Consider the following 14,926-nt stretch of genomic DNA (forward strand, 5'->3'; position numbering starts at 1 on the left):
AGGGGAGGGAGAGAGGAGGGAGAGGGGAGGGAGAGGGGAGGGGAGGGAGAGAGGAGGGAGAGGGGAGGGGAGGGAGAGGGGTGGGGAGGGGAGGGAGAGGGGAGGGGAGGGGAGGGAGAGAGGAGGGAGAGGGGAGGGGAGGGAGAGAGGAGGGAGAGAGGTGGGGAGGGGAGGGAGAGGGGAGGGAGAGGGGAGGGGAGGGAGAGAGGAGGGAGAGGGGAGGGAGAGGGGAGGGAGAGGGGAGGGAGAGGGGAGGGAGAGAGGAGGGAGAGGGGAGGGAGAGGGGAGGGAGAGAGGAGGGAGAGGGGAGGGAGAGGGGAGGGAGAGAGGAGGGAGAGGGGAGGGAGAGGGGACGGAGAGGGGAGGGAGAGAGGAGGGAGAGGGGAGGGGAGGGAGAGAGGAGGGAGAGAGGAGGGAGAGAGGAGGGAGAGAGGAGGGAGAGAGGAGGGAGAGGGGAGGGGAGGGACAGTGGAGGGAGAGGGGAGGGAGAGAGGAGGGAGAGAGGAGGGAGAGTGGAGGGGAGGGAGAGTGGAGGCGAGGGAGAGAGGAGGGAGAGAGGAGGGGGAGGGGAGGGGATGATGCAGCGTGTGGGGGGGGTGATGCAGTGTGTGGGGGGGGATGATGCAGCGTGTGGGGGGGGATGATGCAGCGTGTGGGGGGGGATGATGCAGTGTGTGGGGGGTGGGGGATGATGCAGTGTGTGGGGGGGGTGATGATGCAGTGTGTGGGGGGGGGATGATGCAGCGTGTGGGGGGGGGGATGATGCAGTGTGTGGGGGGGAGGATGATGCAGCGTGTGGGGGGTGGGGGATGATGCAGTGTGTGGGGGGGGTGATGATGCAGCGTGTGGGGGGGGATGATGCAGCGTGTGGGGGGGGGGGGATGATGCAGTGTGTGGGGGGGGGGATGATGCAGTGTGTGGGGGGGGGGGTGATGCAGTGTGTGGGGGGGGGGTGATGCAGTGTGTGGGGGGGGGGATGATGCAGTGTGTGGGGGGGGGGTGATGCAGTGTGTGGGGGGGGGGTGATGCAGTGTGTGGGGGGGGGGATGATGCAGCGTGTGTGGGGGGGGGAATGATGCAGTGTGTGGTGGGGGATGATGCAGTGTGTGGGGGGGGAATGATGCAGTGTGTGGGTGGGGGGATGATGCAGTGTGTCGGGGGGGGATGATGCAGTGTGTGGGGGGGGGATGATGCAGTGTGTGGGGGGGGGATGATGCAGCGTGTGGGGGGGGGGATGATGCAGTGTGTGGGGGGGGGGGGATGATGCAGCGTGTGGGGGGGGGGGGATGATGCAGCGTGTGGGGGGGGGGGGATGATGCAGCGTGTGGGGGGGGGTGATGATGCAGTGTGTGGGGGGGGTGATGATGCAGCGTGTAGGGGGGATGATGCAGTGTGTGGGGGGGGATGATGCAGTGTGTGGGGGTGGGGGATGATGCAGTGTGTGGGGGGGGTGATGATGCAGCGTGTAGGGGGGATGATGCAGTGTGTGGGGGGGGATGATGCAGTGTGTGGGGGTGGGGGATGATGCAGCGTGTGGGGGGGGGGGATGATGCAGCGTGTGTGGGGGGGATGATGCAGTGTGTGGGGGGGGATGATGCAGTGTGTGGGGGGGGATGATGCAGTGTGTGGGGGGGGGATGATGCAGTGTGTGGGGTGGGGGATGATGCAGTGTGTGGGGGGGGGGATGATGCAGTGTGTGTGGGGGGGGGGATGATGCAGTGTGTGGGGGGATGATGCAGCATATGGGGGGGGGGGTGATGCAGTGTGTGGGGGGGGGGATGATGCAGTGTGTGGGGTGGGGGATGATGCAGCGTGTGGGGGGGTGGGGGATGATGCAGCGTGTCGGGGGGGGATGATGCAGTGTGTGGGGTGGGGGATGATGCAGTGTGTGGGGGGGGGATGATGCAGTGTGTGGGGGGGGGGTGATGCAGTGTGTGGGGTGGGTGATGATGCAGCGTGTGGGGGTGGGGGATGATGCAGTGTGTGGGGGGTGGGGGATGATGCAGCGTGTGGGGGGGGGAATGATGCAGTGTGTGGGGGGGGGAATGATGCAGTGTGTGGGGGGGGATGATGCAGTGTGTGGGGGGGGGGATGATGCAGCGTGTGGGGGGGGATGATGCAGCGTGTGGGGGGGGATGATGCAGCGTGTCGGGGGGGGTGGATGATGCAGCGTGTGGGGGGGGGGATGATGCAGAGTGTGGGGGTGGGGGATGATGCAGCGTGTGGGGGGGGTGATGCAGCGTGTGGGGGGGGTGATGCAGTGTGTGGGGGGGGGATGATGCAGTGTGTGGGGGGGGGGATGATGCAGCGTGTGGGGGGTGGGGGATGATGCAGTGTGTGGGGGGGGGGATGATGCAGCGTGTCGGGGGGGGGGATGATGCAGCGTGTGGGGGGGGGGATGATGCAGCGTGTGTGGGGGTGGGGGATGATGCAGCGTGTGGGGGGTGATGATGCAGCGTGTGGGGGGTGGGGGATGATGCAGTGTGTGGGGGGGGATGATGCAGCGTGTGGGGGGGGGATGATGCAGTGTGTGGGGGGGGATGATGCAGCGTGTGGGGGGGGGATGATGCAGTGTGTGGGGGGGGGGATGATGCAGTGTGTGGGGGGGGGTGATGCAGTGTGTGGGGGGGGTGATGATGCAGCGTGTGGGGGGGATGATGCAGCGTGTGGGGGGGGGATGATGCAGTGTGTGGGGGGGGGGGGGATGATGCAGTGTGTGGGGGGGGGGGGGATGATGCAGTGTGTGGGGGGGGGGATGATGCAGTGTGTGGGGGGGTGGGGGATGATGCAGTGTGTGTGGGGGGGGGATGATGCAGTGTGTGGTGGGGGATGATGCAGTGTGTGGGGGGGGGGGGGATGATGCAGTGTGTGGGGGGGGGGATGATGCAGTGTGTGGGGGGGGATGATGCAGTGTGTGGGGGGTGGGGGATGATGCAGCGTGTGTGGGGGGATGATGCAGTGTGTGGGGGGGGATGATGCAGCGTGTGGGGGGGATGATGCAGTGTGTGGGGGGGGATGATGCAGCGTGTCGGGGGGGGGGATGATGCAGCGTGTCGGGGGGGGGGATGATGCAGCGTGTCGGGGGGGGGGATGATGCAGCGTGTCGGGGGGGGGGATGATGCAGTGTGTAGGGGGGATGATGCAGTGTGTGGGGGGGGGGGGGATGATGCAGTGTGTGGGGGGGGGGATGATGCAGCGTGTGGGGGGGGGGTGATGCAGTGTGTGGGGGGGGGATGATGCAGCGTGTGGGGGGGATGATGATGCAGTGTGTGGGGGGGGGATGATGCAGTGTGTGGGGGGGGGTGATGCAGTGTGTGGGGGGGATGATGCAGTGTGTGGGGGGGGGGATGATGCAGTGTGTGGGGGGTGGGGGATGATGCAGCGTGTGGGGGGGGGTGATGCAGTGTGTGGGGGGGGGATGATGCAGTGTGTGGGGGGGGATGATGCAGCGTGTGGGGGGGGGGATGATGCAGTGTGTGTGGGGGGGGGGATGATGCAGTGTGTGGGGGGGGGGATGATGCAGTGTGTGGGGGGGGGGGATGATGCAGCGTGTGGGGGGGGGGTGATGCAGCGTGTGGGGGGGGAATGATGCAGCGTGTGGGGGGTGGGTGATGATGCAGTGTGTGGGGGGGGGATGATGCAGTGTGTGGGGGGTGGGTGATGATGCAGTGTGTGGGGGGGGGATGATGCAGTGTGTGGGGGGGGTGATGATGCAGTGTGTGGGGGGGGGATGATGCAGCGTGTGGGGGGTGGGTGATGATGCAGTGTGTGGGGGGGGGATGATGCAGCGTGTGGGGGGTGGGTGATGATGCAGTGTGTGGGGGGGGGATGATGCAGTGTGTGGGGGGGGTGATGATGCAGCGTGTGGGGGGGGGATGATGCAGCGTGTGTGGGGGGTGGGGGATGATGCAGTGTGTGGGGGGGGGATGATGCAGCGTGTGGGGGGGGGATGATGCAGTGTGTGGGGGGGGGATGATGCAGCGTGTGGGGGGGGGATGATGCAGTGTGTGGGGGGTGGGGGATGATGCAGCGTGTGGGGTGGGGGATGATGCAGTGTGTGGGGGGGGGGATGATGCAGTGTGTGGGGGGGGGTGATGCAGTGTGTGGGGGGGGGATGATGCAGCGTGTGGGGGGGTGGGTGATGATGCAGTGTGTGGGGGGGGGATGATGCAGCGTGTGGGGGGGGATGATGCAGTGTGTGGGGGGGGGATGATGCAGTGTGTGGGGGGGGAATGATGCAGTGTGTGGGGGGGTGGGGGGTGATGCAGTGTGTGGGGGGGGGGATGATGCAGTGTGTGGGGGGGGATGATGCAGTGTGTGGGGGGGTGGGGGGTGATGCAGTGTGTGGGGGGGGGGGTGATGCAGTGTGTGGGGGGGGGATGATGCAGCGTGTGGGGGGGTGGGTGATGATGCAGTGTGTGGGGGGGGGATGATGCAGCGTGTGGGGGGGGGATGATGCAGTGTGTGGGGGGGGGATGATGCAGTGTGTGGGGGGGGAATGATGCAGTGTGTGGGGGGGTGGGGGGTGATGCAGTGTGTGGGGGGGGGGATGATGCAGTGTGTGGGGGGGGATGATGCAGTGTGTGGGGGGGGATGATGCAGTGTGTGGGGGGGGATGATGCAGTGTGTGGGGGGGGTGATGATGCAGCGTGTGGGGGGGTGGGTGATGATGCAGTGTGTGGGGGGGGGATGATGCAGCGTGTGGGGGGGGATGATGCAGTGTGTGGGGGGGTGGGGGATGATGCAGTGTGTGGGGGGGTGGGGGATGATGCAGCGTGTCGGGGGGGATGATGCAGTGTGTGGGTGGGGGATGATGCAGTGTGTGGGGGGGGGGATGATGCAGTGTGTGGGGGGGTGGGGGATGATGCAGTGTGTGGGGGGGTGGGGGATGATGCAGTGTGTGGGGGGGGATGATGCAGTGTGTGGGGGGGGATGATGCAGTGTGTGGGGGGGTGGGGGATGATGCAGTGTGTCGGGGGGGGATGATGCAGCGTGTGGGGGGTGGGGGATGATGCAGTGTGTGGGGGGGGGGATGATGCAGCGTGTGGGGGGGGGGATGATGCAGCGTGTGGGGGGAGGATGATGCAGTGTGTGGGTGGGGATGATGCAGTGTGTGGGGGGGGATGATGCAGTGTGTGGGGGGGGATGATGCAGTGTGTGGGGGGGGTGATGATGCAGCGTGTGGGGTGGAGGATGATGCAGCGTGTGGGGGGGGATGATGCAGCGTGTGGGGGGGGATGATGCAGTGTGTGGGGGGGGTGATGATGCAGCGTGTGGGGTGGAGGATGATGCAGCGTGTGGGGGGGGGATGATGCAGTGTGTGGGGGGGGATGATGCAGTGTGTGTGGGGGGGGTGATGATGCAGCGTGTGGGGTGGAGGATGATGCAGCGTGTGGGGGGGGGATGATGCAGTGTGTGGGGGGGGGATGATGCAGCGTGTGGGGGGGGGATGATGCAGTGTGTGGGGGGGGTGGATGATGCAGTGTGTGGTGGGGGTAGATGCAGTGTGTTGGGGGGGATGATGCAGCGTGGGGGGGGGGATGATGCAGTGTGTGGGGGGGGTGGATGATGCAGTGTGTGGGGGGGGGATGTTGCAGCGTGTTGGGGGGGGATGATGCAGCGTGTTGGGGGGGATGATGCAGTGTGTGGGGGGGGGATGATGCAGCGTATGGTGGGGGGGATGATGCAGTGTGTGGGGTGGGGGATGATGCAGCGTGTGTGGGGGGGAGTGGGGGATGATGCAACGTGTTTGGGTGGGGATGATTCTACTGAGCTGGGCTTATAATGAGATGCTAAAGTGTTGAAATGAGATTCCTGATGTGCAGCAGCCGGAAACATGTCCCACCATTAACGGGCGTAGCGGACAATCCCAAACTGATTTTTGGCCATCTCACCATATTGCCTCCCTCCCACTCGCCATGATGACTGATCCCAAACTGGCCAGAATATTCCGGCTTCACTGAAAAATTTCTGAAAATTCTCTGAGAACTCAAACACATTTTAAAAATCATGTGAACTAAATTGATTGGCGAATTGCTTATGGCCTTGCTGATTCTTTTTTTTTCTGTGTAATCTTAACCATGGTTATAAAAATTAGATTTGCAGCTTTAGCCTGAATGGCACCCTCTGAAACTGTTCTTTTTCCAACTTAATGGAGAGAGGAGAAGCGTCTGTCCAGTGTCTGGTGTAAAATGTTTTGGTTAAAGGATAATTTGCAGTTTTGAGCCAATAGTACCTGCTTATCCTCAAGATGTGGCCAAAATAGGCAAAACCAAAGGACTTTGGATCATTGAACAAAGCAGATGGTGATGGACCTCACCACTGAACCACTGTGGTTTTGGGGCAATACTGCCTCCATAATGATGTTGGATTTAGCAGGGATTAATGAATAAAAATGTGCGTCCAAATCAAGATGCTGTGAGGTTTGCAGGTAATGGTGTGACCTCAACAGTTCTGAGCTTGTCCCTCTCGGGTGTGGAAATCACAGGAGAGGTGAGGGTCTGCATTACAGGCTGCAGAACACGTTCTCTGGATTTTTAGTCCAGGCTTCTAACCAGTAACACAAAGAAACATTTACATTTCTATAGCAACTTGCATGACACCAGGACACTCCAAAACCATTTGAAGTAGTTTTGAAATGTAGACAAAAGCAAAAAACTTCGGATACAGTTTTGAAATGTAGGTTGTGGCAGTTGTAGGAAACACAGAGCCAAATGGTGCAGAGAGAGATCCCACAAACAACACTGAGAAAATAACACAAAAGTGCTTCAGTGATGACATTTGAGGGACAAGTAATGGCCTGGAAACCAGGCTTCTTGAAGTAGATCATAAAATCACCTGAAAGGGCAAATGAGATCACGGTTTTGAAAGAGTTCCAGTAGAGCACTTCTCCCTCAGTACTGACCCTCCGACAGTGCAGCACTGCTCTCTCAGTACTGACCCTCTGACAGTGCAGCACTCCTTCAGTACTGACCCTCTGACAGTGCAGCACTCCCTCAGTACTGACCCTCTGACAGTGCAGCACTGCCTCAGTACTGACCCTCTGACAGTGCAGCTCTCCCTCAGTACTGACCCTCTGACAGTGCAGCACTCCCTCAGTACTGACCCTCTGACAGTGCAGCACCCCCTCAGTACTGACCCTCTGACAGTGTAGCACCCCCTCAGTGCTGACCTTCCGACAGTGCAGCACTCCCTCAGTATTGACCCTCTGACAGTGCAGCACCCCCTCAGTACTGCATCTGGAGGGCAAGCTTCATCATGGCTTCATTTTGACTGGGAACACAACCTTGTGCTATAAATTCTGGATGTGCTGTTTGGCAGTGCAGAACGTGGCTGAGCTGTGGAACCTTCGCACAGCTCAATCGCCCCTTTAAAATCATCCTGTCCCAGTGAGAGTCGGTGTTTGTGGAGCTCTACCCCAGTGAGAATCAATGCATGTGGGATTGTATCCCAATGAGGGTCAGTGTGTGTGGAGCTGTACCCCAGTGAGAGTCAGTGTGTGTGGAACTGTACCCCAGTGAGAGTCAGTGTGTGTGGAACTGTACCCCAGTGAGAGTCAATGTGTGTGTGGAACTGTACCCCAGTGAGAGTCAGTGTGTGTGGGACTGTACCCCAGTGAGAGACAATGTGTGTGGAACTGTACCCCAGTGAGAGACAGTGTGTGTGGAACTGTACCCCAGTGAGAGTCAATGTGTGTGGAACTGTACCCCAGTGAGAGTCAGTGTGTGTGGAACTGTACCCCAGTGAGAGTCAGTGTGTGTGGAACTGTACCCCAGTGAGAGTCAATGTGTGTGTGGAACTGTACCCCAGTGAGAGTCAGTGTGTGTGGGACTGTACCCCAGTGAGAGACAGTGTGTGTGGAACTGTACCCCAGTGAGAGTCAATGTGTGTGGGACTGTACCCCAGTGAGAGTCAGTGAGTGTGGGACATGTACCCCAGTGAGTGTCAGTGTGTGTGGAACTGTACCCCAGTGAGAGTCAGTGTGTGTGGGACTGTACCCCAGTGAGAGTCAGTGTGTGTGGAACTGTACCCCAGTGAGTGTCAGTGTGTGTGGAACTGTACCCCAGTGAGAGTCAGTGTGTGTGGAACTGTACCCCAGTGAGAGTCAGTGTGTGTGGAACTGTACCCCAGTGAGTGTCAGTGTGTGTGGAACTGTACCCCAGTGAGAGTCAGTGTGTGTGGAACTGTACCCCAGTGAGAGTCAGTGTGTGTGGAACTGTACCCCAGTGAGAGTCAGTGTGTGTGAAACTGTACCCCAGTGAGAGTCAGTGTGTGTGGAACTGTACCCCAGTGAGAGTCAGTGTGTGTGGAACTGTAGATAAAAACAAAAAACTGCGGATGCTGGAAATCCAAAACAAAAACAGAATTACCTGGAAAAACTCAGCAGGTCTGGCAGCATCGGCGGAGAAGAAAAGAGTTGACGTTTCGAGTCCACGTCTTCACCAGTCAGCGCGATGGCACGGTCCTCAGTGAGTGAGGGGTCTAATGTGGGCCACTCCACCCCCATCTGGGAACTGTCCCCCCTGATGTGAACCAGCTTCTCCTGCATGAAAACAGCCGGAGAGAGTGTGAGCCGGACACATGGCAATGTGCGGAATGTGTGTGTGGTGAGCGGAGCCATGGATGGGATGAGGATGCGAGCTCCAGAGGATATGAACCTGATGGAGATATGAGGGTGTGTGTGAGAGTCAGTGGTGTTGTCCCTTGAGGTGTGAGAACCCTGTGTATGTGTGATGGGTTTGTGAGTGTGTGAGTTGAGAGTGATGGGAAGAGTGACTTACCCTGGCAGAACGGATGAGACCATTCATCCTGTAGCGGCACTGGGTGCTGTCCTCTTTTGCAGGGCATTGGCACCGACCCCTGCTGCCACCACCTCCCATGCTGGGTTGGTAAGGTTGCTCGCTGGTCTTTGCCCAGAATGGGGTGGGGCGGCGGGTGGGGGCGGGGGGTGGGGGGGTGGTTAGTGGGGGCTAGAGGACTTCATGGCAGTTGCCATGGTGTCCAAAAGGCGCTCGAGGGATGCGTCACTGAGTCAGGGGGCAGGGGAGGCTGTCGGACTCTTGCCTTTCGGGGCCGCGTCTTCCCTGCAGCAGTGCTGGGCTGAGGAAGCTCTGAGAGGCGTGTGTGTGGCTGCGTTGTAACCATGGTTCCTGGTGTGAGGAAGCAGCGAGGTGACGCTGTGGTGGGTGGATGGGAGCCCGCTCGCTGTGGAAATGGCCTATTTCCTGGGAATGCATCATCAATGAGGTGGGATTGGGGCGATGCCGTGTGAAAAGCCGCCATTGTGGCCGGTGGATAAAATATCCACGGTGCAAATCTGGGATGATTCTGCCCAAAGTCTGTGAGGTCAGACAGGGAGAGATTGACATGTAGAGGGAGAGCCAGAGTCTATTCACTGTTCACTCTTTATCTTTCCACGTGGTTGCTATTTTGTCTTTATATTTACTTATTGATATTGATATTGATGTATTTCTATTCTATAATCCTGAAATCCTGGTGCTGCACTTGTCAGAACCTCAGGTAATTCTTATAAAACAATCACTTTGGACAGAGCAGGGGAGTGGAGGGGGAACAATCTTCCAGTGAGTAAGTTCATCAATTCTGGCTCTTGGGTTTGAAGACATCTTGTTAGAATCATATCTCTCAACAGTGAGGTTTCCATTTACAAAATGGAAGAACATGGCATGATCCGGACATTCGGGTGCCAGCCTGGGATTCTTGCTTTTTAAAAGGGTTGTAAATTCAGCTTGGAACTGCCAACAAGCAGAGCCCCTTCCAAGAAATCACCCGACATTTCTTGGTACTCGAGGAAGATCTGGATGTGTGTTGTGAACAGCAATCGGTTTAATTAATGGGGAGGGGGGGTGGTGGGGGTGGTGGGGGTGGTGGGGGGGATCTGAAAATGCAAAGGTTGGTGACTCGCTGGAAATCACATGGGAGGGAGAAAAAAACCTGAAGTAGTGGAGCTGCTGCTTTTGAAGGCAGTCCTGTGGGATTTGAAGATTTGTGCACTCTTCCCACATCCAGGGTGGTAGTATTATTGATTCTGGAGGTGAGAGGGCAGCCGGTTTGAGATAGAGGGACTGATGTGGTTGCTTTTACATCTGGAGCATTGCACTGGGATTGCGAATCCCAATTGGTGTATGTCTGAAAGTGTGATGTTTTAAACATTAAGGTGCATCTGAGTAATCATGAAGAAAACCTGCCCACTCATCCCCTGTGGCTTTTGCAATTCCACATTAACCACTTGACTGCAATTACAGCAAAGGAGAGAACACAGAGGCTGTGGTCCCTGCAGCTATGAGGAATTTAACAAACTGAATAATACTGGCTCCATAAGAGACAGCATCTTTGGTTAGATTCCAGTGTGTAACCCACCCTTTTATTCTATTTATAAACCACTGGAACCCTTTAATTAGATTCCAGTCTGTAGCTCACTCCCGGGTGTCTTATTCTATATTTAACCCACCCCCCCCCCACCACCGACAAACCCCTTGAGTAGATTCCAGTCTGTAACTCACTCCCCGGCATCTGTTACTCTATATATAAACCACCCTGAACCCCTTGATTAGATTCCAGTCTGTAACTCTCTCCCAGGTGACTGTTATTCTATATATAAACCACCCCCCCCCCCGAACCCCTCGATTAGATTCCAGTCTGTAACTCACTCCCGGGTACCTGTTATTCTATATATAAACCACCACGAGCCCCTCAGTTAGATTCCAGTCTGTAACTCACTCCCAGGGATCTGTTATTCTACATATAAACCCCCCAAACCCCTCGATTAGATTCCAGTCTGTAACTCACACCCAGGTATCTGTTATTCTCTATACAAACCACCCCGAGCCCCTTGATTAGATTCCAGTCTGTAACTCACTCCTTGGTGTCTGTTATTCTATATATAAACCACCCCAAACCCCTTGATTAGATTCCAGTCTGTAACTCACTCCCGGGTGTCTGTTATTCTATATATAAACCACCCCGAGCCCCTCCGTTAGATTCCAGCCTGTAACTCACTCCTGCTTGTTGTTCATTCTATAGATAAACGTGTGGTATTTGTTGGTGATGTTGTGCTTTGTGTCCATAAGCGTCATCAGCGTGAGCTGGATTTCCACATGGAATTCGAAGCAAGGTGTATCATGCTGTCCGTGTGTCGGAATGCCTTTCCTGAATTTTCCCTGGATTCTTGAGACCTGCAAATGTAACACCTTTGTTGAAGAAAGGAGGGAGACAGAAAGCGGGAGCCTCCTGGCTGTTTAGCCTGGTATCTATCTTTGTGAAAATGTGTGAAACCATTATTGAATAGGTGGTAGCAGGATATTTAGAAAAATCATAATGTTGTCAGGCAAAGTCAACATGGTTTTGTGAAAGATGTTGGAATTCTTTGAGGGTGTAACAGACCAGTACATACAAATTACATACAAACATAAGAACTAGGAGCAGGAGGAGGCCACTCAGCCCCTCGAGCCTGCTCCACCATTCAATAAGATCACGGCTGATCTGATTGTAACCCCTCTTGCCTAACCCCCATAACCTTTCACCCCCTTGTTAATCAAGAATCAATCCAGCTCTGCCTTAAAAATATTCAAAGACTCTGCTTTCACTGTCTTTTGAGGAAGAGAGTTCCAAAGACTCACAACCCTCTGAGAGAAAAAAATTCTCCTCTTCTCTGCCTTAAATGAGTAACCCCTTAATTTTAAACCATGACCCCTATTCTAGATTCACACGCAAGAGGAAACGTCCTCTTTCAAGACCCCTCAGGATCTTAAAGGTTTCAATTAAGTTGCCTCTTACTCTTCTAAACTCCAGTGGATACAAGCCTAACCTGTCCAGCCTTTCCTCATAACACAGCCCACCCATTCCTTGTATTAGTCTAGTAAACCCTCTCTGGACTGCTTCTAATTTCATCCTTCCTTAAGTAAGGAGACCAATACTGTACACAATACTCCAGATGTGGTCTCACCAATGCCCTCTACAACTGAAGCATAACCTCCCTACTTTTGAATTCAATTCCCCTCGCAATAAATAATAACATTCTACTAGCTTTCCTAATTACCTGCTGTACCTGTATACTAACCTTTTGTGATTCATGCACTAGCACACCCAGATCCCTCTGCAGCTCAGAGCTCTGCAATCTCTCACCACTTAGATAATAAGCTTCTTTTTTATTCTTCCTGCCAAAATAGACAATTTCACATTTGCACACATTATACTCCACATGCCAGATCTTTGCCTACCTACTTAATCTATCAATATCCCTTTGTAGCTTCCTTATGTACTCTTCACAATTTACTTTTCTATCTATCTTTGTGTCGTTAGCAAGTCTAGCAACTATTCTTTTAGTCCTATCCAAGTCATTTATATAAATTGTAAACAGCTGAGACCCCAGCACTGGTCCCTGTGACACACCACTTGTTACATCCTGCCAACCAGAAAAAGACCCATTCATGCCAACTCTCTGTTTCCTGTTAGCTAACCAATCTTCTTTCCTTGCCAGTATGTTACCCCCTACACCATGAGCTTTTATTTTCTGCAATAACTTTTGATCTGGCATTTTATCAGAAGCCTTCTGGAAATCTAAGTATGGTACATCCACCTTTATCCATAGCACATGTGACTTCTTCAAAGAACTCCAATAAATTGGCTAAACATGGTTACCCTTTCACAAAACCATGTAGACTCTGCCTGATTACCTTGAGCTTATCCAAGTGCTCTACTATAACATCTTTAATAATAGCTTCTAACATTTTCCCTATGACAGATGTTAAGCTAACTGGCTTGTAGTTTCCCTCTTTCTGTCTCCCTCCTTTTTTGAATATTAGGATTCCAATCTAATGGGATCTTCCTCGAATCTCGCAAACGTTGGAAAATTAGAACCAGTGCATCAACTATCTCACTAGCTACTTCTTTTAAGACCCTAGGATGAAGACCGTCAGGACCCAGGGACTTGTCAGCCCACAGCTCCAACAGTTTACTCAGTACCACTTCCTTGGTGATTGTAATTTTCCTGAATTTCTCCCCCTCTCCATTTCCTAGTTTATAGCTGCTTCTGGGATGTTACGCGTATCCTCTATAACGAAGACGAATGCAAAATACCTGATCAATTTGTCTGCCATCTCCTTACTTTCCATTATTAATTCCCTAGGCTCACTTTCTATAGGACCAATGCTCAGATTTGTTAACTATTTTCTTATTTAAATATCGATAGAAACTCTTAATATCCATCTTTATATTTCTAGCTGGCTTTCTCTCAGTCTCTAATTCTTCCCTCCTTATTAATCTTTTTGTCATTCTTTGCTGTTCTTTATATTTTGTCCAATCTTCTGACCTGCCACCCATCTTTGCATAATTATATACTTTCTCTTTAAGTTTGATACTGTCTTTAACTATAAATGGGTATAAATGGGTCATTTTCAGGTTGGCAAACTGTAACTAGCGGAGTGTCACAGGGATCAGTGCTAGAGCCTCAACTATATACAATCTCTATTAATGACTTGGGTGAAGGGACAGATTGTATTGTAGTCAAATTTGCTGGCGGTGAGAAGATAGTTGGGGAAGTAGGTTGTGAGGAGGATACAAAGAGTCTGCAAAGCGATATAGATAAGTTAGGGAGGCGGGCAACAAATTGGCAAATGGATATAATGTAGAAAATATTAGGTTGTCCACTTTGGCAAGAAGAATAGAAATGCAGAATATGATTTAAATGAAGAGAGACTGCAGAATGCTGTGGTACAGAGGGATCTGGGTGTCCTTGTACATGAATCACACAAGTCAGTATGCAGGTACAGCAGGTAATTAGGAAGACAAATGGAATGCTGGCCTTTGTTGTAAGGGGGGAGGGGGGAGGGTGAAGTATAAAAGTAGGGATTCTTGCTACAACTGTACTGGGCATTGGTGAGATTTTACCTGGAGTACTGTGTACAGTTTTTATCTCTTTATTTAAGGAGGGATATACTTGCATTGGAGGCGGTTCAGAGAAGATTCACTTGGCTGATTCCTGGGATGAAGGGATTGCCTGATGGGGAAAGGCTGAGGAGGTTGGGCCTAATTTAGAAAAATGAGAAATGATCTTATTGAAACCTATAAGAGGGGACTTGACAGGGCCAATACTGAGAGGATGTTTCCTAATGTGGGGGAGTCTAGAACGAGGGGACACGGTTTAAAAATAAGGGATCTCCCATTTAAGATGGAGATGAGGAGGATTCTTTTCTGCCAGACAGTCGTTAGCCTGTGGAATTCTCTTCCCCCAAGGACAGTGGAGGCTGGGACATTGAATTTATTTAAGGCTGAGTTAGATTTTTGATGGACGAGGGTGTCAAGGGTTATGGGACAGACAGGAAATTGGAGTTGAGACACAAGTAGATCAGCCATGATCTTACTGAATGATGGATGATGCTTGATGGGCTGAATGGCCTACCCTGCTCTTATTTCTTATGATCTTGTGTCAGGACAAACCTTCTCTTTCTCAGGCCAGAGAGTGGAAATGCAGTCTGCTTTCACCTGACGATGAAACATCATCTCACTGCTGCTCTGCATCTGACAGTCGCTCGGAGCTGGACGTACGACAGTTGCCATTACTGACACTTCTACCCCAACCTGATACAGGAAGAAGCCATTCAGCCCTTGGGGCTGTTACACAGGAGCAGGAGGAGGCCATTCAGCCCTCGAACCTGCTATACAGGAACAGGAGGAGGCCATTCAGCCCCCGATTCAGGCCTGTTACACGGGAACAGGAGGAGGCCATTCAGCCTCTCAAACCTTTAACAGCATTCTATTAGATCCTGGCTCCCCTGAATTTCAAGTTCATTTCCTCCCCTTTGCTTCATATCTCTTGCTATCCTTACCTAACAAAAATCTGTTCATCTCAGTGTTGAAAACTCCAATTATCCGCCAGCATTCACAGTTTTCTAGGGGAGGGAGTTCCAGA

Source organism: Carcharodon carcharias, chromosome 12 (assembly GCF_017639515.1).
Source record: "Carcharodon carcharias isolate sCarCar2 chromosome 12, sCarCar2.pri, whole genome shotgun sequence".
In the NCBI taxonomy this organism is placed as follows: Eukaryota; Metazoa; Chordata; class Chondrichthyes; order Lamniformes; family Lamnidae; genus Carcharodon; species Carcharodon carcharias.